Source organism: Nyctereutes procyonoides, unplaced genomic scaffold, assembly GCF_905146905.1.
Source record: "Nyctereutes procyonoides isolate TBG_1078 unplaced genomic scaffold, NYPRO_anot_genome, whole genome shotgun sequence".
Taxonomy (NCBI): Eukaryota; Metazoa; Chordata; class Mammalia; order Carnivora; family Canidae; genus Nyctereutes; species Nyctereutes procyonoides.
In genome coordinates this window covers 55,453,353-55,479,783 of record NW_026575126.1, presented here as the reverse complement: position 1 = coordinate 55,479,783, position 26,431 = coordinate 55,453,353, and the positions used below count along the sequence as shown (strand labels likewise).

Below are 26,431 nucleotides of genomic sequence, written 5' to 3'. Positions count from 1 at the left end.
TCTCCATAGAACCTAATGCCCTGGGAGACTATCTAATCTATTCATTCATTTCATTCATTTGCTGTCTCTGACCACTGGAGTTTTAAACTCCCTGTGGGTCCACACTACACTTCTCTTGTTTCCAGTTTCACCCCAGTAATGGAGCTGGTCTGTCCAGTACAGAAGCCACTACCACGCTCGGCAACTAGTGAGTGCTGGAAACTCCACTAGTCCAACTGAGAACACAATTCGGATTTCAAAGAAACCATACGAAAAGTAGAGACATAACATATTAAAATTGTGCAGGATGAAAAGAGTTCTCGAGACTGGGTGCACAATGTGAGTGTCCTTAACGCTGCTGTAACACACACTTAGACATGGAGAAGGGGGTAAGCTTCGTGGTCTATGTTTTTGGCACAATTAAACATTTTAAAATGTGTGGAATATTTTAAAAATCTCATTAGTAATTCTAAACGCAGATAATGTTGATAATACTTTGAATATGTGGGTTCAATGAAATATATTATTAAATGAATTTCCCCTGTGTCTTATTTCGTTTTCAAAAAAAAAATAATATGGCTATCAGAAAATTTTAAGTTGCTTAGGTGGCTCAGATTTGTGGCTTGTTCTATTTATACTGGGCCGCATTGACCTAGAATCATGGCTGGCACACAGGAGGCACTTAAATATGAATTGAATATAAAAATGAATACAGCTGCTGCCAAATACGTGCTTTTTTTTTTAGCATAAGCAAGGTTCTGTCTGCCAGTCTGCAGGAAAATGGGAGGGAGACTGCGGCAGAACAGTTTACATAACTAAATAATCATAACTAATATCTACTGTTACGCTGATAACAGCGGCTACCGTCTGCTGAGCACCTAACATGTGCTGGGAATGGTCACGGCACTTTACCCACACCTTCTCCTTTCACCCTCGAGTCAATCCTGCGAGGAGTCACAGCAGCCAGAGCACAGCTGACTGCCCAAGGTCGCCCAGCTGGTGAGAGGAGAGCTAGAGTTTGCACAAGGGTTGTCCGAGGCTCCCCAATGCACCTGCCCGCTGGGGGGCCACTGGGGAGCCATCCTGATGAGTTGGACCCCTGGACTGGCTGCAGGCAGGGGTTTCTGGCTTCTGGATGCAAAGAGCTTCTGAAATCGGTGAGTCCCTGCTCTCCAGGGTCCAGGAAGCGAGTTAAATAATTCATAATCTCTGATCTGCCTAAGCTCACCCATCCAGATCTGGCTGCCAGCCCTCTCAAGTTCAAGGACTTCAGGGAACTGGCCCTGGCCTGGGTGGTCATTCTTGTTCGAGGCAGTTGTGGTGGATGGCGCAGGGCCCGGCCTGATCAGAGAGAGGGCCCTGCCCATGTCCCTGAAGCTACAGCAGCCACAGCCTGGGGCTGGAAGCCGGGAGCTGAGGGCCCAGGCCCACCCAATACCCCACATCTGGGGCCCGGATCTGCTTGAGCAGGGCCCCCCTGCGGTATCTAATGCAAGACCTCCCTGCAGGTGGCCTGTGTTGTGAGATGCACAGATCAGAACTCCTTGGAATGGGGAAGAGGTTTGCAACACAAGGACAGAACGTTCTCCGGGCCTCCCGCTACGTCTTTAAATAGTGGGTTTGAACTTGGGTCTGCTCAAAGAGACAATTGCCCCAAGAAGTCAACAAAAAACCTTATTCCCTTGGCAACAGCTGAGTGTCAAGGAGTCTGACCTCAGAGGGAAAAAACATCCGGCCATCTGGGGGACCTCGGAGCACCCTCACCCCAGGTGAGGGCCAATGGGTCAAGTGCACAGCACATAGTTGAGAACAATGGCTCCTGGAGTCTGCTCCCAGCCCCACGGCAGCCAAAACACCTGGGAACTGGTCAGAAAGGCAAATCCTCAGGCCCTACCCCAGACCTCCTGAATTGGAAACTCTGGGTTTGAACAGCACCCCCAGGAGACTCTGGGCCACGCAAAAGTTTGAGAATGGAGGCCTTCGGCTTACTACTCAAAGTACGGCACCAAGGACCCCCCAGATCAGCATCCTCTCGCAGCCTCTTAGACACACAACATTCAGGCCCCACTTGCCCTACTGGATCAGAATCTGCACTTGCCAAGACCCCAGGGCATGTGTGTGCATGTTAAAATTCAAGATGCCCTGGCCTGGACTCCCCTACCATCACGTCAAGGAGTCTCATACTCAAATGCTTTCAGGGGCCAAGCAGGTGATGCACCAAAAAATGAAGCCACATCAGATCCAGCTGATTATTGCCATTGGGAAATGTGAGCTCAGGAGGGCCAGATCTTCCCATTTTCCAAGAGAATCTGGAAACCCAGATGCCAAAATGAAATTTCCTAATTTAAATATGACTCTGTGGGTAAGACCCGTGGTGCGCCAGCCTGCAAACGTGCTCAGAGGCCTCGGGGCAGGATAAGTGCCTTAAGCTCTGGGCAAGCTTTCTGAGCTTGGGCACAGCCCTCCCAGACATGGCCATAGGCACACAGTAGGGACCCAAGAATGGCTGACAGAGGTTCTCAAACTCGGTTGCATAACAGAATCATCTGTAGATCTTTAAAAAATACTGACACCCGACTCCTACCCCCAGACGGCCTGATAGCCTTGGTCTGGGGCATGAGCCCAGTGCTTTGGGAAAGCTCCCCAGGAAATTCCAATGTGCAGTAGAGTTTAGGAACCTTCAGGCTACAGGAGGAGTCTGCAAACTTTCTCAGTAAAGGGCCAGACAGTCCTAGCTTAAACTCTGCGGGTCACACAGTCTGTCACAGCTCCCCAGTGCTCCGTGGTACTGCAAAAGCAGCCCCAGCTAAGGGGAAATGGTTGAGCGTGGCGGTGTTTCTTTTTTTTTTTTTTTTAAATTTTTATTTATTTATGATAGTCACACAGAGAGAAAGAGAGAGGCAGAGACACAGGCAGAGGGAGAAGCAGGCTCCATGCACCGGGAGCCCGACGTGGGATTCGATCCCAGGTCTCCAGGATCGCGCCCTGGGCCAAAGGCAGGCGCTAAACCGCTGCGCCACCCAGGGATCCCAACGTGGCGGTGTTTCAATAGCGATTTGTGAATGCTACATTTTCAATTTCATTTAATTTGCATGTTAATAGAATATTACTTTTCTCTTGATTTTTTTCTTTTTTTAAAGATTTTATTTATTTATTCATGAGAGACACACAGAGAGGGGCAGAGATACAGGCAGAGGGAGAAGCAGGCTCCATGCAGGGAGCCCGATGCCGGACTCGATCCCAAGACCCCAGGATCATGATCTGAGCCAAAGGCTCAACCGCTGAGCCACTCAGGTGCCCCTGATTTTTTCTTTTTTTAAAGATATTATTTCTTTGCTTTTGAGAGAGAGACAGCATGCGAGCAGGTGAGGAAGAGAGAGAGAGAGAGAGAGAGAGAGCTGACTCCCTGCTGAGTGCAGAGCCCACTGCAGGGTTCAATCCCAGGACTCTGACTTCATGAGCTGAGTCAAGATCAAGGGTCAGCCACTTAACCAACTGAGCCAGCCTGGGAGCCCCTCTTGATTTTTTCAATCATGATAAAACCATTTTTAGCTCATGGGCTGTGGTGGGCCGAGCTTGGTCCTGGAGCCATAGGGTGCTGACCCCTGGGCTACAGGACTGAATGGAGGGCATCAAGGCCGGGAATGCAGGCCTTTCTCCTTCCTGGTATTTGCCCACACAACTTCCCCTACACAATCCCCGAAACCTTAGTAGCACTTGATTCTGAAAAGGTGGTGTTGACAAGGCCTGGTCAAGTATTGGCTTGATCTGGCTCTGGGCCACAGACTTTCAGATTGGGCCCCCAATCCTTCATCACCCAGGCAGGATTTCAGGGAGCTGCCTTCCAATGGGTGACTCCAAGCCCCACCCTCCGGGCTGGTGCCATCACTGAGCTTTAGCATGTCGTGACCATTTTAACTCCATGGCAGGTCCTGTGCTTAAAGCTTACCCTGCATCGTTTCATGACCTCACAGCAGCTCTGCGAGAGAGTAGATACATAGTACATACCCATGTATGTTATTAGATACCTGTTTTTAATTTTTTTACATACCCATTTTTTAGATGAGGAGACTGAGAGACAGATGTCAGATGACTTGCCCAAAGTCACACAGCAAGAGTAGTAGAGCAGAACTGAATGCATGTCTGCCTGACTGTAGAGCCTGCTTTGTCTGTGTTAAGGACAATCAATAATCCATCACAATCTTCTCAAGGACAAGCCTTAGGCAGCATGCCTGGTCTCTCTGTATCTCAGATGGCATCTAGACACCACTCAATCTTTTCTGCCTTGAGTTGCAGCCAGACCTGACTCACCCAAGATAGATTCTGCACCCTTTCCAGGAAGGAGGCTCAGAGAGCTGCCCCATACAGCTGGGAAGGTTGTGTACTGCACAACTCTAGGTGGCATCATTCACAGTGTAGTCTATGTGAATGACACCCGTGGAGTTGTGGAGCACACAGCCCACATAGCTGCTCACAGTAGCCTCAGAGGCTGGCAATGAAATGTTCACAGTTGCTTGGATGCTCGCTATTACTGCTGCTTGGGACTATATTATCAAAGGGGGAAAAGGGCCCAGCAGGATCCGCCACCATGGATGGTAGGGAAGCCTGTGAGTCAGAAACAGAAGTGGCTGGTGCCTCCTAGGACCTCCTTCCTCCACCCTCCTCCAGTCCTGTCTCCAACTTGCCCCGAGGTGGCCCTCCAGTGCCGTTCTCACACTGGGCAGCTCCTTCCCCTCACCAGCTCAGGGGTGCTGGGAACCCCTAACCAAACACTCTCCCCTTACCAAAGTGTGACCCTATGTTTGCTTTGCTGTTATGACCTGAGCCAGGCCCTGTGCCAAGGCTTATCTGCACCACCTCATGTGACCTACATCACAACCCTATGAGGCAGGAACTGTGCTCACCCGCATTTTACAGACAAGGACTCTGAGGCTCAGGGAGGTTAGATTACTTGCTCAAAGTCACACGACTAGAAAGTGTCAGAACTAGGAACCAAAATTTGGGTCTGTCAGACTTTAGAGCCCAAACTCTTAACCATCTTCCTAGGGGATGGATGGGTCATGTCTTCTGGGTCTATTTCCCCATCTGCAATGTTGGGTCTTGGGTCTGGGAAGCCATGCGGGTGGTCATGATGTTGCTGCTGGTGATGACAGGGATGATGGCGATGATGATGATGGAATAACATGAGAATGATGGTGATGAAGGTGTTGAAGGTGTTGAAGGTGTTGAAGGTGATGATGGACATGATGGGGATGATGATGATGGTGATGAAGGTGTTGAGAGTGTTGAAGGTGATGATGGAGATGGTGGGGATGCTGATAGTGTCGAAGGTGATGATGATGATGGGGGCAGGGATGACAACGAAGGAGGTGATGACAGTGATGAGAATGGTTGTGATGGTGGAGAGGGTTACTGTGCAGATTAAATGAGCTAAGTCAGGCCAAACATGGCTCACTATGCTGGTCCTATGTCAGTGCTCTGTAAGTGCTGGGGCAGCTGGGCTTCCCAGGCCCTGGATCCACAAAGTGAGCTCCACTGGAATTTATGAAGTAAACACCTTCTTCCTCAAACACTAGGTGAAAGGCATGAATCAAAGACAAGATTGGGGGAAAGTGGGCAGCCTGGGTGGCTCAGCGGTTTGGCGCCCGCCTTCAGCCCAGGGCGTGATCCTGGAGTCCCGGGATAAAGTCCCACATCGGGCTCCCTGCATAGAGCCTGCTTCTCCCTCTGCCTGTGTCTCTGCCTCTTTCTGTGTCTCTCATTAATAAATAAAAATCTTAAAAACAAAAAAAGAATGGGGAAAGGGGCCCCCTTCTTCCAGCTATGTCTTCATTTCCTACCAACCTCTAAAATCCAGTATGGTGTTCTGGGCCTTGAGCCCAAATTTGGGAACTGAGTTGGTGGGAGGCAGACCCAGCCCCTGTGGGCTTCCTGGATCCCTGGGTGGCCAACTGGCAGGAGGAAGTCAGACTTCCAGGGAAATTCAGAGGCTGCGAATCGGGTGCCCAGGAAGGTGAGGGGCTGCTGCCCCGAGAGTCAGAGCCACACGCAGGCTGGGCTCTGGGCTGCCCCTCTCTGTTGGGGGCTTCTGGAATCGTTACCCGCACAGGGACCCAGGGTAGTTCCTGGGAAGCAAACAGCTGAAACCTTATACTTGGCTGCAGGCGAGCCAAGGGCTTCAAGAACCATGTCATGGAGTAAAAATTTCCACTCTTCCTCCGCACCCACTTCTCAAATAACACCTGGAAGCCAAGGAGAGGCAGGATGGGGAGAGCAAAGTGGGCTCTGTGGTCAGAACGGTTGCTTGGGTTTGAACCCCAGCCGCACCACTTGCTCGTTCTGTGTGACCTTGGGCAAGTGACTCAACTTCTCTGAGCCATTTTCTTATCTGCAAAACAATTACACCTCCTGTTTCACTGGATTGTTGGAAAGCTGCAATGAGATCATGCAGTGAGTGAGAGAGCTGGGCTTCTCCAGGGGTCAAATGGGAAGAATATTTGTAACAACCCTTTATGGTTGCTGAAAGATCTCTGTGAAATAATGCGCGAGCCTGGCATGTAATGTAGGCTTAAAACACACTGTTTTTATCATTATTACTGTAGAGGAGAAAGCCATGCGGGCCTCAACAGCGTTTATTTGACAACCCATCCCACAGGTTGAAAGAGAAACTGAATTCAGTTCGTGTCTCTGCGTGTACGGTGAGCAAAGCAACACGGTTCCCTTTTGGAGGAGCCACAGCTCCTGGAGGGAATGACAAGCTTCGGGGAACTGTCCACCTTCGGGGAGCAGTCTCTAGCCTGGGGTCCTCAGCCAACTAGATCATAAGGTCCAGCAAGAGGTCAGCCCCACCCGTCCAGCCAGAGGAGGGCCCCAGTGGGAGTTCAGGAGTGGGAATGAGGCTGGAGAGGGGGTCTCAGGGCAGGGACCGCGGAGTTTCCTGGGGGCCAGGAGACGTGGCTTGCTCCCTGCTGCATCTCCAGTACCTGGCCCCTTGCTGCAGGGGCAAAGCAGCCAACAAAACACCTTTAAATCCCTGTGGACTAGCATCGTCCCATTCAGGAAACACCCCCTAAATGCTGGAAAATGTCATCCCCTGGCCCCCAACCCCCACCCTACTCCTCAAGGTTCTGTCTTCTGTATGTGTGTTGGGGGCTGGTGATGGGGGGAGAGGTCTGCTCACTGGGCCCATCATCCCGTGGCTGGGCTGTCACTTGTGTCATCTCATGTTAGAGGCGTCAGACCAGCTCCCGTTCCAACAGCCTGAGAGGTTGCAGCCAGCCAGGGTGCTCTCCAGCGGAACACCACCCCTCCCTGGACACACACACAGCCAGGCCCAGATTCTGATCGTTCAACTTTTCGCTGAGTTCTACAGGGGAGGGCCCTGCCCTTCTCCCTTCTCGAAGCCCGGCAAGAACAGCGCAGCATTTCTGGAGTTAATGGGGGCAGTGAGAAGGATGGGGCCAGTGACTGGGGGGCCTGAGCAGGCCCTGAGCAGGGAGCGGGGGGTTGCTACTACTAGGGCTCCGAGGCTAAGTATCAAGGCCAAGGTCACACAGAGCTGAGCTCCAATGCCAGACTGTCTGACCCCCAAACTCAACCATTAGACAAACTGCCTCTCGAGGACTCTGGGTAAACCTGGGTGCTTCCAGGTCCTCTGAGGACAGGTCTCCTGGAGCAGCCTGCCTTGAACCGGGACTCCCCTGGTCCAGTACATGGCCCCTCCTTCCAGGAGGGAGCACCTCCCATGGGCCAAGCACACTTCTAAACATTTTACACGCTCCCCCCTCCTCCCTGCACCGCTAAAGCTTTCAAAGGCAGCTGCCCCAAGGCCACAGCCACAGACCCCCTTGTGGTCCCTCTCACCAAACTCAGCATAAGCCCTCATTGCAGCACAAACCCCATAGGAAGGACAAAGGTGATCCTCCCTGGGGTGGGAGGTGGTGACTTTCAACCAGGAAAATCAACAAACTCCACACAGAGACAGAGGTGAGGGACCCACAGTGGAATTTCAGGAATCAGCCTGCAGAGGGCGGGGGAGCTTGTCTGGGGAGGTTGCTTTGCAGCAGCCCCCCCACACTCCGAGTCATCTTCTCTGGGGGTCAGACCTCCAGCAGCTCCTGAAAGAGGGTGCACCAGACTTCCCAGATCTTAGTCTTCCTTCCAGATCTGGGCTCGAGAATGAGCTCCCTGGTACCTTGAGAGGGAGCAAGGCTGTCTGGGTTGTTCTAGAAGTCTGCAAGGCAAGGGCTCTGTTTGTCGTAGGGACACCAGTGCCTCACACACACCCCTCCCCCCATGCCCTCTGCCCCCACAATCCTCAAGACTCTCCCTGCCAGAGACGCACAGTGGAGGAGGAGCAAGCTGGAGCTGAATTCAAATTCTGCTATTATCACTGTGTGGCCTCTTGTGCAAATTCTTGAACCTCTCTGAGCCAGTCTCCACCCCTCATCTGCTGGGCAACGCCCCCCCCACCCCCCACCCCGCCATCTCCCAGCAAACCCATGAGGTTTGCTTCTGGTTCAGCTCAGCTCCATGACTGTAGCTTGGCCAGGACCCCATTTCCTTAGTGTAAAAAAAGAAATTCTTCATTTCAAAACAGAAGTGCTAACGACTTCCGGGCTTCTTTCAAGTTACTCATTTAACAAGTGTTTATTTAGGACTTCCTGCGTGCCAGGGACCGTTCTAAGCACTTGACACGTTTAATCTTCATAATATCCCTACTGAGGTGAGACTTCTTATCATCTCCAGTTTACAGATGAGAAAACTGAAGCACAGAGAGGTTAAGTAACTTGCCCGAGGTCACACAGTGAGTGGGTAAGCGCAGAACCAGGATTCTGATCTCTGGAGCTTAGCAGGCCCGGGTTAAGAATCACTGTATCTTTTGGGTATTCCTACCAGCTAGGAATATTTCTTCTGAATTTATATCTTGTAATTCAGATGATGGAAACATATTTTTTTTTAACTTTGCAAATACAAAGCAAAATAAAAATACAGATGATGCTTTTGAAAACTCCTTAGGCCCTGTCCCCATCTGAACCTGCTGGTCTTGATATTTGGTCCAGGGGCTGATTCTAGCTCTTTATTCTCCTCATCCTGACCTTTTAGAATAGTCCCAGAGATTCAGAGCAACAAGCACTTTGTGTGGACAAAGTCATTTAACCCTTGCAGGATTCCTGTGAGCCAGGTACTCTTGGGCAGCCCCATTTGCAGGTAGGAAAACAGAGGCTCAGAGAAGAATACACACTTGATCAAGCAGTCACAGCTCAGAAGTGGTGGAACCAAGGACTGGAACCCAAGCAGTCTGATATCAGAGCACCGACGTTTTTGTGTTTTTTGTTTTTGAATCGTCTAGAAATTTTTTTATTGTGGCGAACTGTACAACCTAAAGTTTACCACTTTAATCATTTTCTCTTAAGTGTTTATTTATTTAAGTCATCTCTACACCCAGCATGGGGCTTGAACTCAAGACCCCGAGAACCAGAGTCACACACTCTTCCAACTGAGCCAGTCAGGCGCCCCTGCCATTTTAATCATTTTTAAGTGTACGTTCCAGTGGCATTAAGTAGGTTGACGCTATCATGCAACCATCACCACCATCCATCACCAGAACTTTTGCATCCTCCCAGAGAGAAGGAAACTGTGAACACTAGCGCCCACTCCCCCAACCACCACGCTCCCACCCCTCAGCCCCTGGTAAGCTCTATTCTACTTGGTCTCCATGAATTTGCCTATTCTAGGTATCGCATGTAATGCAATCATACAATATTTGCTCTTTTGTGATCAAAGGCCCTATTTTTAAAAACAGTAACTCATTTTTATTTGGAAACATATATAATTTGAATAGTGGTCAAAAAAGGGAGTTCACCTTCTCTCTCACGCTATGCTTGTTTTAAATAAGGAAGATGTGTGTGGCTGGAATTTATCACTGTACTGTAATGAACGTACGGGGCGGGGGGACTTCTAAAGAATACCAAATGTGTGCAGTGAAAAGTTAGGTCTTTCTTCCCTTCCCAAAGCCAACCACTAAGCACAGGCTTCCCGAGTGTGCCCCAGGGTTTTTTATTTTTTATTTATTTTTATTTTTTTTGCCCCAGGGTTTAATGTGCATATACAAATATCTACATATATATGCTTATCTTGTCCTTTTTAAAAATTTTTAAAATATTTTATTTATTTATTTATTCATTAGAGAGAGAGAGAGAGAGAGACTCAGGAAGAGGGAGAAGCAGGCTCCATCCAGGGAGCCCGACATGGGACTCTAACCCGGGTCTCTAGGATCAGGCCCTGGGCTGAAGGCGGCGCTAAACCGCTGAGCCACCCGGGATGCCCTCTTGTCCTTTTTTTTTAAAAGGGGCTCTAGGGATCCCTGGGTGGCGCAGCGGTTTGGCGCTTGCCTTTAGCCCAGGGTGCGATCCTGGAGACCCGGGATTGAATCCCACATCAGGCTCCCGGTGCATGGAACCTGCTTCTCCCTCTGCCTGTGTCTCTGCCTCTCTCTCTCTCTCACTGTGTGACTATCATAAATAAATAAAAATTAAAAAAATAAAGGGGCTCTAGGCACACAGATGGTTAGACTACTGTATACTGTTCCATACCCTGCATTTTTCTTTTAACAATACGTCTGGGAGAGGGTCCCCCCCTCCATTCATAAAGAGCTACTGCTTTCTTCTGAATGGCTACATCATATTCTCGTGCGTGGCTGTTCCCACACGTCCAGTACTTGCTCCTTTCTGATGGGTGTTTACTCTGCAATTGTTTGCTCTTATGCACAAGGCTGACTATCTTTGCTCTAACACGCTGTGCCCAAGGCAGAGATACCCACTGGGTAAATTCCTGCAGGTGAGATTGCAGAGCCCTGGGGTATGGGCCTCTTAAATATCGACAATTTTCCCAACTCCCCAATTTGTGCTCCCACCAGTAGAGCTGGAGCGTGCTGGTTTCCCCAGCCCCCACTTCCGACACTGAGTGTTACCGTGGGATCTGGGAGGTGGAAAGCAGAATTCACTGGGGTTTGGCAACGCAATTCTTTTTTTTTTTTTGAAGAGTGGTTGAGCATCTTTTCGTCTGTTTGAATTTATGCTTCCTTTTATGTACTTCTTTTTATGCGAACCGCTAAATCATATCCTTTACTCTTTTCTTTTTTCCTTTTTTGGAGGGGGTACTTGGTCTTTGATTTGCAAGAGCTCTTTGCCCATGAAATTAACTCTTTGTCACAGAAGTGACAAATATTTTTATGAGTTTGATATGCAGGTTCATGGGTGCTTTGGTTTTGGCCATACAGGAAATATTAATTTTTATGTAGGCAGACCTAGCAACTTCAATATTTAAAGCAAGGCCATGCTTCCACCCATTAGGCTGTACTGCCTCCCACTCTTTCCCCTTTTTTAAAAAAGATTTTGTTTACTTGAGAGAGAAAGAGTATGCATGAGTGAGGGGAGAGGCAGAGGGAGAGGGAGAAGCAGACTTCCCCGCTGAGCAGAGAGCCTGCCATGGGGCTCTTTCACAGGACCCCGGGATCATGACCTGAGCCGAAAGCAGATACTTAACCAACTGTGCCACCCAGGCGCCCCTGTACTGCCTCCCACTCTTGATCAGTGCTTCAAAGAGGACACATGGAGGGGACCTACGTCTCCACTTGGAGGTCCTCTGCAGTTAGGTTATTATCTCCAGCCTGTACTTACCTCCTTGTCACTTGACCTGAGACCTCCTTAATGGTTTTTCCTGCAGAGTCTTGAGATCATTCCCCACTGCTCAGGACTCATGGCTGGACATATGTTCTCATGGGGGTCCAGGGGGGAAAGCACAACCCACTAAGGCCCCTAGGCACAGAAGGGTCTCTAATAACAGGCTTCTTATGGGGAGGAGGTGGGTCCTCAGCTGCCTGGGGCATCCCTCGCTTTCAGCATCTCTGAAAGTCAAATCTTGCCCCAGACCTTTCAGGTGGGCAGACTAGAGGCTGCAAGTTCTCTAGGCCAGTGATCCTGAAATTTTTCAGCACACTTAGAACCACCTGCAGGGCTTGTTAAAACAAAGGTTGCTGGGCCCCATCCCCAGTCTCTGACTCAGTAGGTCTAAGGTGGGTGTGAGAATCTGCACTTCTAACCAGCTCCAGGTGAGGCTGCTTCCGTGCTGCTGGCCCACAGACCACACTTTGAGATCCGCTGGCCCAGCTCATTCATTCACTCCCTGGGCTCCCCCATCTGGTATGAGTGAGGCTGAGAGGTCTGGAGAAATACGGGCTTTGTTCCAATGAAAATAACAGAGCAACTGCTCTGTGCCAGGTCCCGTGCTGTGAGATCTGTGCAAGAATTTTCTCATCTAATCTTGCCACAAACCTGTGCAGTAGGTTTTGGAAGTACTATCTCCACTTTACGAGGAGAAACCAGGCTCAGAGAGGGTGCACGGGCTTTAGAATCTGGGGCCTGACCCCAGCTCTGCCACTGACCCACTGTGCAAGCTCTTGGGCAAGTGCTCATCCGCCCTGAGCCTCTGACTCATCAGTAAATGGGGATCACAGACCTGGTTTTCAGGGGGTATGAAGCCCACAGCGGAGGCGATTATAAGGGCACCTGCACCTAGTAGGTATGCAAAAAATGTTCATCCCCTTTCCTGCCATAAGCCCCATCATGATCTCAGGGTCCCTTTCTGTCTCCTCTCTGTAGGGCAATGCCCTTTTCACTTTAGTGATCCAGAGAAACTCCTATCTATCCTTCAAAACCCAGCTTAGAATCCCCTCCTCTTTGTATCTTTCCCTGAAAAGTGGTCCTCTTCGTCTTTGGGAAATAAAAATACCTCGGATGGCAGCATCTTATCTGAAAAACATGGCTCAAAGCATTCCTTTTCGTTCTTTCTTCCTCTCTCACTTGTGTTTCCACAGCTTTTATATCAAGTACAATTTGCACACTGCGCTACCACGGGGACCAAGCGGCTAACATCAGCATTGTCAGCATCAGCACCAGCATCATCAACACTGAGTGTGTATCACACACCAGACGCTGTTTTAAGAGGCTTAAGTTGCTGACTCCTTTAATGCCTAAAATAACCTTTTGAGGCAAGTGCTGCTTATTATCCCCATTTTCCTTCTGAGGAAATTGAGTCACAAAAATGCTAAATACTTTGCCTGAGATCACATAACTCATCTGTGGCCAGAGATATAGAAGTTGCTGGTGAGTCTAGGTTATTAAGTTTTGGGTTCTGCTGTTCTTTATGAATGAGGGGTGGCCCAGGTGGGGGCTGTGGCACCCCAGAGGGTGCCCGTCCCATCTAAGGGGACAGCCAAATGTTAGGGCCAAAGGTGTCTGATTTTCTGATTTCTCAAGAGGATCCAGAGATACAGAGTTTAATGTGATATCTCCCACTTTTTAAAATTAGAGGGTAATCTAGGGCGTCTGAGTGGCTCCTTTGGTTAAGCATCTGCCTTTGGCTCAGGTCCTGATTTCAGGGCCCTGGGATGGAACCCCCCCTCCTCATCCTGGGAGTCTGCCTCTCCCTCTCCTCTGCTTTGCAACCCCCTCTGTCCCCCACGTGTGTTCATTCTCTTTCTGAAATAAATACATAAAATCTTTTTAAAAAATTTTTGAGAGTAATCTGAAATGTAAAAAAAGCTCACAAAAGCTGCCCATGGGCCTCCTCAACTTTTGCTGCCTCTCGGATCTCAAAGCTGGGGACCTCAACTCACTTCATGACTGCACCTTCACTTATGGCCAGGAGCACAGGTCACTTATTGCAGATGCTGTGATGCTTCTGAACTCCTCTGAGCTGAGCCTGGCCCTCAACAACCAGGAAACTCATCCTCCAGCCCACTCAGCACGCAGGATTCTCCAGCCTGGATGTAGGGTGTGCACAAGAAATGATGGACCAAGTGGTGACTCTGAGCGTCACCTCCGCCCAGGGGCCACCTCTAGGTCTCCCCAGTTCAGGACAAGACTTCCTGTTCACCAAGGGCTGACAATGCTCTGAGTGAGTGTTTTGTTTCATCACCCCATCGATTCACTCCACAGTTTGGGGAGGCTGCCACTGGCCTCACCCCCGTGGTGCAGATGAGAAAGCTGTGGCCCACACAGGGGAAGGGAACTACCCAGTTAGGAAGTGGAGGACCTGAGACGGTAATGCAAGCGCCACCTGATTCCGGATTCTCCCCACTGGCTGTTTTCAGGCATTCCACCAAAGTCTTGATGGTCTTGGCCCACGTTCCAGCACACACACACACTCTCATCCCCCAGCCTGGACCCGGGGAGTGTGTGGAACACATAGGACCCAGGACACTCCCATCTGCCAGCCATGCTTTCTAATGACCCTGTCTCCTATTAGAAGGTGGGGGCGGCACTAGGGGCATCCAGAGAGGACCCCTGGATGCTGTCCCTTTTGGGAACTCTGCCCAACGGTGCCTGGACAGGCAGAGAGTGTGCTCTGGCTCAGGCCCAAGCCTTTGGGCTCAGTGGAGAGCGAAGCTAGAGGGGGCACCATGTTTGTCCTTGCCCACAGACAGAAGTGTGCATATGCACACTTGTGCATGTGTGTATGTATATGTGTGTGCTTGTGTCTGTAACGCACACATTTGTGCACACGTGCATGCGTATATATGCAGACCTGTACTGAAGCATGTGTACACGCACATGCATGTACATGATGTGTGCACACGTGTGCATACATGCACATATGCAACAGAGAAGAGAGGACACCTTATCCCACAAATTCAGATCCTGTGAAATTAGTTTAGAACAAAGAACAAAATCTTACTTAACCCAAAGATGTCAATTTACAGAAGAAGCTGAAATAAAACACAGCCCCCGGAGGCACCTGCGTGGTGCAGTGATTAAGCATCAGACCCTTGCTTTTGGCTGGGGGTGAGATCAGGCCCCCCGCTTCTGAGCTGTGGCTCAGCGCTGAGTCTGCTACAGTTTCTCCCCTGCCCCTCCCCCTGACACCCCCACCCTTCTCTCAAATAAATAAATCTTAAAAAAGCAGCACCCAAATTCCTATGACTAAGTCAGTTTTATACGCACAACATGGGTAATTCTAAAAGAAATGATGAGAGGGGGCAAGTTGCAGAATAGGATGGATTACACCATTTCTGTTAAAATATCTGTCCACAGCGTCATGATGCACTTTACATGTTCTTTGTGGGTGTACACATATATATGACTGCATAGGTGAAGGAAAAGTCTAGAAGGAATACCCCAAGTTATGAAAGTGGCTACCTTCTGGGAGCAGGGAGGGCAAGGGTTGGAAGGGGGCAGAGAATGGGGAGTGGATGGATCCCTGTGTCCCTCCTGGAATCACACAGTTCAGTGGGCAGGTGGGTGGAGTGAGTCAGCGGTGGAAGCCGGGTGGGGGGCCCAGGGGTGCCTAGGCCTCAGGGGAGCATTTCCAGAAGTCCCCCAGGGACTCTTGGAGGGCTCTGCTGCCAGGAACAAACGCCAGCCTGGGCTGTCCCGACCTGGCTCAGGTGAGGGAGCTGCAGGGGTGGGGAAGCTCTGCTGCTTCCTGCCTAAACTTGTCCATGCCTCAGTTTCTCCTTCCACGCTGCGGCGGGAAGGGCTTGCTCCGAGCCGCCGGACACACCCACTGTTCCCCACCGTCCCCGCCCCGGGGCCCAGCGAAAAGTTAGGGCTCCGCGAGCTCGGGCCAGCCCCCTCTGTGGAGCAGGGCGCCGGGACCGGCCTCCCCAGCAGGGGGCCACCCGAGCCGCGGGTTCCCGGTCCCCGGGAGCGCCTGGCAGGAGAGGCCAGGAGACGGGCTCTGGGCTCGGTCACCGTCACCGCGACGCAGGACGCTCCGCCACCCTCTGCCTCTCAGTGTCCCCGTCTGTGAAATGGGAACAGCGCGGAGGCGCCCCGGCGCGGGGGGCGGCGTCGCCCAAGGGGGGCCGTTCTGCTCCACGACACCCGCGCGGAGCGGGCGCTCAGGGCTCTCGCCGGGGTCACCCCCCGCCCCCCGCGCCCCGGACTCGCCGGGGGCCCCCCGCCGCGCTCCCCCTGCGCCCCGAGGCCCGGCCCCGCGGGGAAACTGAGGCAGGGCTGCCCCTGCGCTCGCCCGGGGTCGCTGTCCTACCTGTTTCCGCGGCGGCGAGGGCGGCGGCGGCGGCGGCGGGGAGGCTGCGGCGCGGGGCCCGGGAGCGCGCGGCCGCGGGGACGGGGAGGGAGCTCCGACGGGGCGGGAGGCCCGGGAGGCCCGGGAGCGCCCGCGGGCGGAGCTGGGCGGCGCCGGGACCGCGGGCCGCCGCACCTCCCCGGCCCCGGCCGCCCGGCCCCCGCCCCGCCCCGCCCCGCACCCCCGCCGAGGCGCGCCCGGACCCCCACGGCCCCCCGCGTGCCCCCAGGCAGACCACTGTGGCACCCCCCAGCACCCCCTGCCCGTCTTCCCCCCCCACGTGCCCCCCCGCGTGCCCCCAGGCAGACCACTGTGTCACCCTCCCCCCCCCCCCCCCCGCACTCCCTGCCCGCCAGACACCCATGGCCCCCCCATGTGCTCCCAGGTAGATCACTGTGTCACCACCTCCGCCGCCCCCCCCCGCACCCCCTGCCGGTCACAGGCCACACACACGCTAACCACGCCATCCTACCCCGCGGTGTGCAAAGCAACACACGCGTGCAACACACATGTGACTGCACCCCTGTCACTTCCACACCCTCTTGGCTGCAGACTGCCGTCTGGGCAAGGTGGGGATTTCAAGCAGTTTGCAGGACAGGCTCCTACAGTAGATTTCCCCCCAAATGTCTGTGAACCTCAGCTGACCTATGAGATGGAATTAGCTCACCTCTTCTTTAAATTTTTTTTATGCGTGAGAGACACGCAGAGAGAGGCAGAGACACAGGCAGAGGGAGAAGCAGCCTCCCTGTGGGGAGCCTAATGGGGGACTCGATCCCAGGACCCCGGATCACGGCCTGAGCCAAAGGCAGATGCTCAACCCCTGAGCGACCCAGGGGCCCCTAGCTCACCTCCGCTTTCCCAGTGACCTTCTCCCTCTCTGACTCAGCCCCCTCCAAGGTCACTCCTAGGTCCCTGATGGCCCTGCCTCTGCATTAGAAATTCAAAGAGCCTACAGAGCAGGTGGGGCCTGGGGGCTTCCTCAGTGACTCCCACTGCACTCCGGCTTTGCTCACTGCCAGGCCCTTACCCTGACTCCAGTCCTCACTTCTTTTCCTCTTCTCTTCAGCAGATTGAGGTTCCAAGGACATCATTTCAGCCACTTTCTTGCCAATATCTTCAATACATGGCTTTTCATTTCAGGTGCCCCTGGCAAAGCCCCAGAGTCAGCCTCCTCCATCCCACCTTGAGACACTGGATTCCTTTGCTCTCATTGCTGTAACAAATGACTACAAATGTATTATCTTAATAAACACAAATTTATTAACTTACAGTTCTGGAGGTCAGAGATCCAACACCCCTAAAATCAAGAGGTGAGAGGACTGCGTTCCTTCTAGAGGCTCTAGGGGAGAATCTATTTCTTTGCCTTTTCTAGCTTGTAAATACTGCCTGCATTCCTTGGCTTGTGGCCCCTTCCTCTATCTTAAGAATTAGCAATATGGGGCCGAGTCTTTCTCCTGTACCATCTATCTAGTTCTCTCTTCTCTTTTTTTTTTTTTAATTTTTATTTATTTATGATAGTCACAGAGAGAGAAAGAGAGAGAGGCAGAGACAAAGGCAGAGGGAGAAGCAGGCTCCATGCACCGGGAGCCGGATGTGGGATTTGATCCCGGGTCTCCAGGATCGCGCCCTGGGCCAAAGGCAGGCGCCAAACCGCTGCGCCACCCAGGGATCCCTCTCTTCTCTTTTTTAAAAATTTTATTTATTTATTTGAGAGAGAGAGAGTACAGAGGGAGAGGGAGAAGCAGACTCCCCATTGAGCAGAGAGCTTGCCACAGGGCTCGGTCCCAAGATCCTGAGATCATGACATGAGCCAAAGGCAGATTCTTAGCCAACTGAACCACCCAGGGGCTCCCAGTTCTCTTCTTTCTGTATCCCTTTGCTACTTCTAGAGACCCTTGTGATTGCATTTGGCTTTCCCCCATAACCCAGGATAATCTCTCCATTTCTACACCAGCTGATTGCCAAACCTAATTCTATCTGCTATCTTAATTCCTCTTTGCTCTGTAACTTAACAGATATATAGTTTCTGGAAATGAGGACACAGGCATCTTTGGGAGGGCTTTGTTCTGTCTACCAGAGAGGCTGAGCTTTCTATAGGCTCCGGCCTCTGCTGGAGAAAATTAGTCAGCCAAGAAGATTTTTGGCACTATAAATCTATGAACCTCTACAAGCAAAAAGAAGTTTTATTATTGTCATTATTTGTGGTAGAAAAATAATAAAATGTGACATGTTTAGTTGATAGAATATTATACAGCACTTAACAAGAACATAGTCTATGTATATGGATGTCCATAGACTTCAAAATCATGAGTGAAAAATAGCAATAAAATTGGAATAACAGGGGATCCTGGGGTGGCTCAGCGGTTTAGCACCTACCTTCGGCCCAGGGCATGATCCTGGAGTTCCAGGATCGAGTCCCACATTAGGCTCCCTGCATGGAGCCTGCTTCTCCCTCTGCCTGGGTCTCTGTCTCTGTCTCTCTCTCTCTCATGAATAAATAAATAAAATCTTTAAAAAATAAATAAATAAAATTGGAATAACAGAGAGCAAACACTTTTATAGTGTTAATTCTGTACCAGATACTGTTCCAAGCACTTACATTAAAACTCACAGCAACCTCATGGGGTACATACGAGTATTATCTCTATTTTTACAGATGAGGAAACTGGCACAGACAGGTAGAAAAATTGCTCCAGGTCACACAACCAGGAAATGTCAGAGTTGGGCTTTGAACCCCGGTAGTCCTAATCCAGAGCCTGCCTGTGGACTTAACTGCTGCAGATTAATTTGTACAGTATGAGTTACTTTGAGTAAAATTTTTAAACTGCTATAAGGAATTTACAACTGTATACACTGGAAGGAGATCAAAGTGGTTTCTGCAGAGTTCAGAAATGGGATGGGGACCAAAGGAATTCTAACCTTAGCTGGGAAGTTAAATTAATTAATTAGTAGATTAATTAATTATTATTTTTATATTTTTTATTATTTTTTAATTAATTATTTTTAAAAGGCCCAGAGCAAGTAGTACAAAATGTTAACTTTTAGTTATAGGTGGTGAGACCCTGGGATAACTGTTTCATTATTCTTTGTAATTTTCTGTATGAAAAAAAAACAAACAAAAAACTGAGCTCTCTAACAAATACTGTGTGTCTGTGAACCCAGTGTTCTCTCCATGTTTTTATTTTTTATTTTTAATTTTTTATTTATTTATGATAGTCACACATAGAGAGAGAGAGAGAGAGAGAGAGAGAGAGAGAGGCAGAGACAGGGAGAGACACAGGCAGAGGGAGAAGCAGGCTCCATGCACCGGGAGCCCGACGTGGGATTCGATCCCGGGTCTCCAGGATCGCGCCCTGGGCCAAAGGCAGGCGCCAAACCGCTGCGCCACCCAGGGATCCCCTCTCCGTGTTTTTATATAATTTTTTTATCATGATGATTATTTCCACTTCATATCTGGCATGTTTTTCTGTAAATTATCCTAATACAGGAATTCTCAAAATTTACAGTCTCAAGAATCCTTTGCACTTTTAAAAATTATTTAGACCCCATAGAGTTTTTGATCACAAGGTTTATATCTATTGGTACTTACCACATTAGAAATTAAAACAGATACTTAAAAAATATTTTTAATCAGGGGTGTCTGGGTGACACAGTCGGTTGAGCCACTGACTCTTGGTTTCTGCTCAGATCGCGGTCTCACGGGTCATGGGATTAAGGCCCTCATAGGGCTCTGCACTCAGCAGTCTGATTGAGAGTCTCTCCCTGTCCTTTTCCCTCTTCTCCTCCCCCGGCTCTTTCCCTCAGATAAATAAATGAATCTTAAATAAATATTTTAATCATTAAAATATAAAAATAATAAACCTGCTACATGTTAACATGATTAAAATGCCTTTATGAAAAATAATTTCCATAACAAAAGAAAATATTAATGGGAGGAATGGCATTGGTTAGCAATTCTTTTTTTTTTTAAGATTTTATTTATTTATTCATGAGAGGCACAGAGAGAGGCAGAGACACAGGCAGAGGGCGAAGCAGGCTCCACCCAGGGAGCCCGATGTGGGACTCGATCCCGGGACTCCAGGATCAGGCCCTGGGCCGAAGGTGGCGCTAAACCGCTGGGCCACCTGGGCTGCCCTGGTTAGCAATTCTTAAGATCTCTTAATATCTAGCTGGATTCTGGCATCTGCTTTTGCATTTGGTCTGTTGCATTATGTTCTCTAGTTGAAATAAATGAAGGAAATATAGTTTCATATCATTTTACTCACTGCTGCTTTTGTCAACCACTGCTTTTGTCAGTGCAAATATCAACCTGGGGAAAAAGGCAAACAACACCTTAGTATTATTATGAAAATAGTTGTGACCTTTTGACAGGTCTTTGCCCCAACCTCATAAGCCTGTGGACCACACTTTGACAACCATTACCATAATATAGTCAGTTGTGACAATCTGAAATTGTTAGCCTTTCACTATCATTGGCCTATAAAATGCAATTTCCTATGGTTCAACCCAATCCATGTTATCTGGGAGGGTTTCCCTTTTGGCGCACACACTGTGTTTTCCTGGCCAGTCTCTAGTGTTGGACATTTTTGGGGTGTCTCTTCTCCAGGACTGTATTGCTCTGAGCAGCTTTGTACAGATGACATGTCTTTCTTTGAGTCATGATGTCCAGTATGGGGGTAGCTAGCATTGGGGGTGTCTAGGAACTATGGACCGGTTGATGTTAGGCTAACACATTTTAAGATATATATGTTAAGCAGTTGGGAACAAAGAGAGTCATGTTCCCTCAGAGTTGGCTTGAGCTCATGAAGACTGAACTTGCTTTGTTTCCCTTTTTTGATTGGGGCTCTGGTCTCAAGGGTGCCAGAGAACATCCATGTGGACTTTCATCAGGTGTTTAGAACTATGGATCATTTGGCCAAATTAAAAACAACAACAATAACTTTTACTAAACACCTGTGGGCACAGTTAGATGAATTCATGTCTGGATGGATTCATGACTGGTTTGGGACATCTCTAAGTATCAACCCCATTCCCCCCCCCCAATTATATCAAGTATTTATATACTATTATGGAAGGACAGTCTTCCTGCTTTCTTTAATCAGGTTCATGCACTTCTAGGAGATGATATGGTGGGAAAGGGGATCCAGGATCAGCCAAACTAGCCCTGGTGATCAATGGGGTGTTAGATACTGCACTTTATGACCACTAGTTAAACAGTACTTTGCATAAAAAATAGGGTAAAGAATTTTGTTTTTCTTTTCGGGAGTGAGGTGCTAAGCATCAAGACATTCTACTTCAGGCAACTGTGCCTAATTTGGCTCTAGTGTCATCACCCCTTCCTCATCCCTACTCCATACTTTGAGATATTTTGAGATATTCATTTCATTCATCACAACCCCATTCAGGATTGATATAGCCCCAGCCTAGTGGTCAGTGCAGCATTATATTCCTCTTTGGAAACTGATTGTTTCAAGGGAGGGAACGTGGCCCAAGTCAGATTAACCATAGTCAGTGACACTCTTTATGGAGACTTTCCTTTGGAACACCACTGGCTTCTGAGTTGTTTAGATGCAGAGCTGCAGCAGTGGAGAGGCTGAATAAGAATGAATCCCACTGGGTCCTGCTTTCATCATGTGACCCATGTCAAGCATAGTCTGAAGCCAGCACACTGCCCTTGGATGTTGCAAGCTGAAGCTGTAAATTTCCCCTTCCCCCCCTTTTTTTCCCTCAAGCCATCTTGGGTTGGGGTTTCTGTTGCTTGCAACCAAAAGACTCCTGATTCTGGTGAAAATGTTATCCAAATGACAAAAGGAATCAGGAGGGACAGTTAATACATCTTTTTTTTTTTTTTAACAGAATCTTGACAGTCTGGAATGTCCAGCCCCAAACTAAGAAGATAAGCTAAAAGAAGGACAGATGTAAAGTCCTACAGTTAGGCTCAAACAGAAAAGTGTGTTTAGGGATCCCTGGGTGGCTCCGCAGTTTAGCGCCTGACATTGGCCCAGGGTGTGGTCCTGGAGTCCCAGGATCGAGTCCCGCGTCGGGCTCCCTGCATGGAGCCTGCTTCTCCCTCTGCCTGAGTCTCTGCGCTCTCTCTCTCTCTCATGAATAAATAAATAAAATCAAAAAAAAAAAAAAGAAAAAGAAAAGTGTGTTTAATAAGGAAGAATGGGAAGTGGTGGCTTGGGACCTGGATGGTCGACACTGAGAACTTCTTAGAGATGCAGTGCCACCTGCAGGTCTGGAGGCCCTGAGAGCTGGAGCTCTGGCTTGACTGACCGCATCTTTGAGCAAAGACCTGTCTCTGGATCTCCAGGCTCATTCCCGCAGGCCAGAGCACACCTCGACCACAACACACAGCTGATGCCATGCTGGCCTTTTTAGTCATTCTTCTTTCTCTCCCCAATATTCCCCAGGCCCTCTGACCCCCCAACCCCAGTTAGTGCCCCTAGCACTGTCGAACTTCGGTACTACTGGCCAGGCACATGTATGCTCCTTCATCCTCCCAAACAATCTTATGAGATAGGTTCTGTTTTCATTCCCATTTTACAGATAAACAGACTTGCAGATATTGAAGAATTTGGCCAAACTGTGGAAAAACCAGGCCCCTCTGAAACCCAACTCTGCATTCTCATACCTTTGGCTAAACCATGGAGTTTTAAACTGGTAGTCCTAGAATGGAGTGTGTGGGGAATGGGGGAGATCCAGTTTTCAAACATGTTTTGTCAGACCACATGGCATTAAAACAATTTTGAGCCAATGTTTCAAAGTCAGGAAATAGCACATAAAAATCAACTTCCTGATTCTCTGGAAAAAAGCAGTCAGGAGGACTGGTGACCCAGGCCTTCCATTCCTGCTTGGCCTGGGCCACCGGGGGCTGTTTGGCAGCTGAATGGGCCCTGGTTCCCCATGACCCTCACTCCCGTGGTGCCCCAGTGTTGGCACAGACGGCCTGCCCACTTGTCTCTGCCCTGTGGACATTTGAGTGCCGCTGTCCCTGCTTGGCCTCCCCCTCCAACCAGCCTCAAAACCTCTTGTCACTGCCAAGCCTGGCAGTTTTCACTTTGTTCTCGGAAATCTAACCACAGAGCCCAGATCCCACAGGGCACAGCCAGGCTGGCGCTCAGGGCTCACCTGGTCACTTGGAGCACATACCTTTCCATTTTTCTCACTGTACCTGCCCAGAGAAAAAATTTAATCAGCTCCTGAGAGGCCTTGACCTAGGCAAGAAGATCTGAGAGCAAACTTCACAACTTTACTATTGAGGTTTTCAGTTGCATCCAGGAATCCTGAGAAAGGTCAGGTAGTGGCTTGGAGACTTGAAAATGCTTTAACACTCTTACATTCTCATGAGGGAAGACGGACAATAAATAAGATAAAAGTATTTTCTATGTGGTAATAACTGCTCTGGGGGAAAGAAAAAAATGCAGGCCAAAGGAGACTGGCTGGAGTTTGAATTTTAAATAGGATGGTCTGCCTACAGGAGGTGAAAAAGCTTACCCTGCAGATATCTGGGAGAATGTACCAGGCAGAAGGAATAGGAAGTGCAAAGGCCCTGAGGCAGAGAGCAAGACTGGTGTGTTTGAGGAGCAGTAAGGAGGCCAGCGTGTTTGGAGTAGAAGTGAACTAGGAGAAGAGGGGGCTTCAGGAAGTTGGGGGGAGGAGACAAAACATGCAGGAGGGCCAGTATAAGGACTTTAGTCTTGAGTCCTTGAGGTGGAGGGCTTTGGAGGGCTTGGGGTAATGTGATTGAAAATTTTTAATGTATTTTTTTCATTGTGATAATATGTATATAACATAAAATTTGCCACTTTAAGCATTTTTTAAAAGATTTTATTTATTTATTCATGAGAGACAGAGGCAGAGGGAGATGCGGGCTCCATGGGGAACCTGATGCAGGACTCAGTCCCAGGACCCCGGAATCACAACCTGAGCTAAAGACAGACCCTCAACCACCCAGCCAGCCACCCAGGTGCCCCCACTTTAAGCATTTTTAAGTGTACAGTTCAGTGGCACTAAATACATTCACATTGTTGTTGGACCATTATCTCTACCCACCTCCAGAATTTTTTCATCTTCCAAAACTTAAAACTCATTAAACAATAATGTACCCATTAAACAATACCCATTAAACTATAACGAGCCAGGCCCCTCTCCCTCCAGCCCTGGTAACCAATATTCTACTGTCTCTATGAATTGGACTACTCAAAGTACTACGTGTAAGTGGGGTTATACACTATTTGTTCTTTCTGTCTGGCTTGTTTCACATAGCGTGATGTCTTCAGGGTTCATCCATGCTGTAGCACATGACAGAAATTTCTTCTTTTCTTTTTCTTTTTTTTTTAAGATTTTTATTTATTCACCTAAGAGAGAGAGAGTGAGAGTAGGGGAAGAAGCAGAGGGAGACAGAGAAGCAGACTGTCACTGAGCGTAAAGCCGGCCCTGGGGCTCAATACTATGTTCCTGAGATCATGACCTGAGCTAAAATCAAGTTGGCCACTTAAAGGTGCTCCAGAACTTTCTTCCTTTTTAAGACTGAGTAATATTCCATCATATATATATGCATATGTATATGCATATATGTATATGTATATGTATATGTATAAGCAGACATATTTTGCTTATCTATTCATCTGCTGATGGACATTTGGATTGTGTCCACATTTTGGTGATTGTGAATAATGCTGTAATGAATGTGGGTGTACAAATATCTGCTCAAGTCCCTGCTTTGGGTTATTTTGGGCATACCTGACCAGAAGTTGAGAAGATCCACCCCATGAGAATTGTTGAGAATAGGAAGCCAAGAGCTGAAGCAAGGACCAGGGTGAGTGAAATGGAGGTAGGGAGAAGTAGTTAGATTCTGAGTGGATTTTTCAGGGGTAGCTGACATAACGTGCTGGGGCATTGGATGTGGGTGAGAGAGAATTTAGGATTAAGTCTTCCCAAACGATTAGTGTTTAATGAGTCATACTCTTTTTTTTTTGTTGTTATATGCCCTTTTTCTCTTTCTTTCTTTCTTTCTTTCTTTCTTTCTTTCTTTCTTTCTTTCTTTCTTTCTTCTTCTTTCTTTCTTCTTTCAGATTTTATTTATTTATTAATGAGACACACACACACACACACACACACACACACAGAGGCAGAGACACAGGCAGAGGGAGAAGCAGGCGCCATGCAGGGACCCTGATGCAGACCTCAATCCCAGACCCCAGGATCATGCCCTGAGCCCAAGGCAGATGCTCAAATGCTGAGCCACCCAGGCGTCCCCTTTCTTTATTTTTTAAATTAATATTATTTTTTTCTTGAACTATAGTTGACACACAATGTTACGTTAGTTTCAGGTATACAGCATAGCAATTCGAAAACCCTATACATTTTGCTGTGCTCACCACTACTGTTGGTCACCATACAATGCTATTCCAGTATCATTGATTATATTTCCTGTGCTGGGTCTTTCCTACCCGGTCATATTCACTTTTGAAGATACTGAAGCAAGTTGTAGAACAGTGCCTGCAATATAACATTATTTGCATAGGAACCATATAAAACAACAGAATTCATTTTAACAGGTACATATGTTTATGTAAATGCAGAGACAAAGTCCTACAAGGTAACATAATCATAGTTATCTCTAGAAGGAAAGGGAGGAAACAGAGGTAGGGGTGCTCTAGGCTAATTTTATCTTTAGCTCTATTACATTTTTTTAAAAACAAGTATTTCATAGGGGCATTGAGTGGCCCAGTCAACTGAGCATCCATTTCTTGGTTTTTGGCTCAGGTCACGACCTTAGGGTCACAGGATTGAGCCCCGCTTTGGGCTCTACGAGGGGCACAGAGTCTATATGAGGTTCTTTCTCCATCTCTCTCTCTCTCAAATGAATAAATCTTTTTTTAAAAAAAGATTTTATTTATTTATTCACGATAGACATAGAGAGAGAGAGAGAGAGGCATAGACACAGGCAGAGGGAGAAGCAGGCTCCATGCAGGGAGCCCGACATGGGGACTCGATCCCAGGACTCCAGGATTGTGCCCTGGGCCAAAGACCGGCACCAAACTGCTGAGCCACCCAGGGATCCCCTTAAAAAGTAGCATTCCATATATCACATATGTAATTAAAAACTTGAAAAGCCCTAATAAACACCGTTTACACTTTTAAAAAGAATAGGAGGGGCCGATTTAATTTAGGACCAGGTCCCCGTGCTTGCTTCAGCAGCACATATACTAAAATAGGACCAGGTCCCCTCAGACAACTGAGTGTTTATTGAGCCAGAATTACTTTTGAAGCTACTTAATTGCTACTGAAGTGGCCTGAAATCACTAGTTCATGCTAGGAAAGAGGGGACCTTCATTCGGGTCAGTCTACG

The 26,431-nt window shown here is 48.8% G+C and overlaps 1 protein-coding gene across 2 annotated transcripts in view; it reads right to left on the bottom strand.

Moving 5' to 3' along the window:
- The window catches only part of SCNN1B (sodium channel epithelial 1 subunit beta), a 60,143-nt gene extending 44,003 nt beyond the window's left edge, over nt 1-16,140 (bottom strand). For both annotated transcript variants that reach the window (XM_055341132.1, XM_055341133.1), the window contains exon 1: nt 16,033-16,140. The gene's annotated coding sequence lies outside the window, so the exon portion shown is untranslated. The remainder of the gene's footprint in view (nt 1-16,032) is intronic.
- Between the last annotated feature and the right edge of the window lie 10,291 nt (nt 16,141-26,431).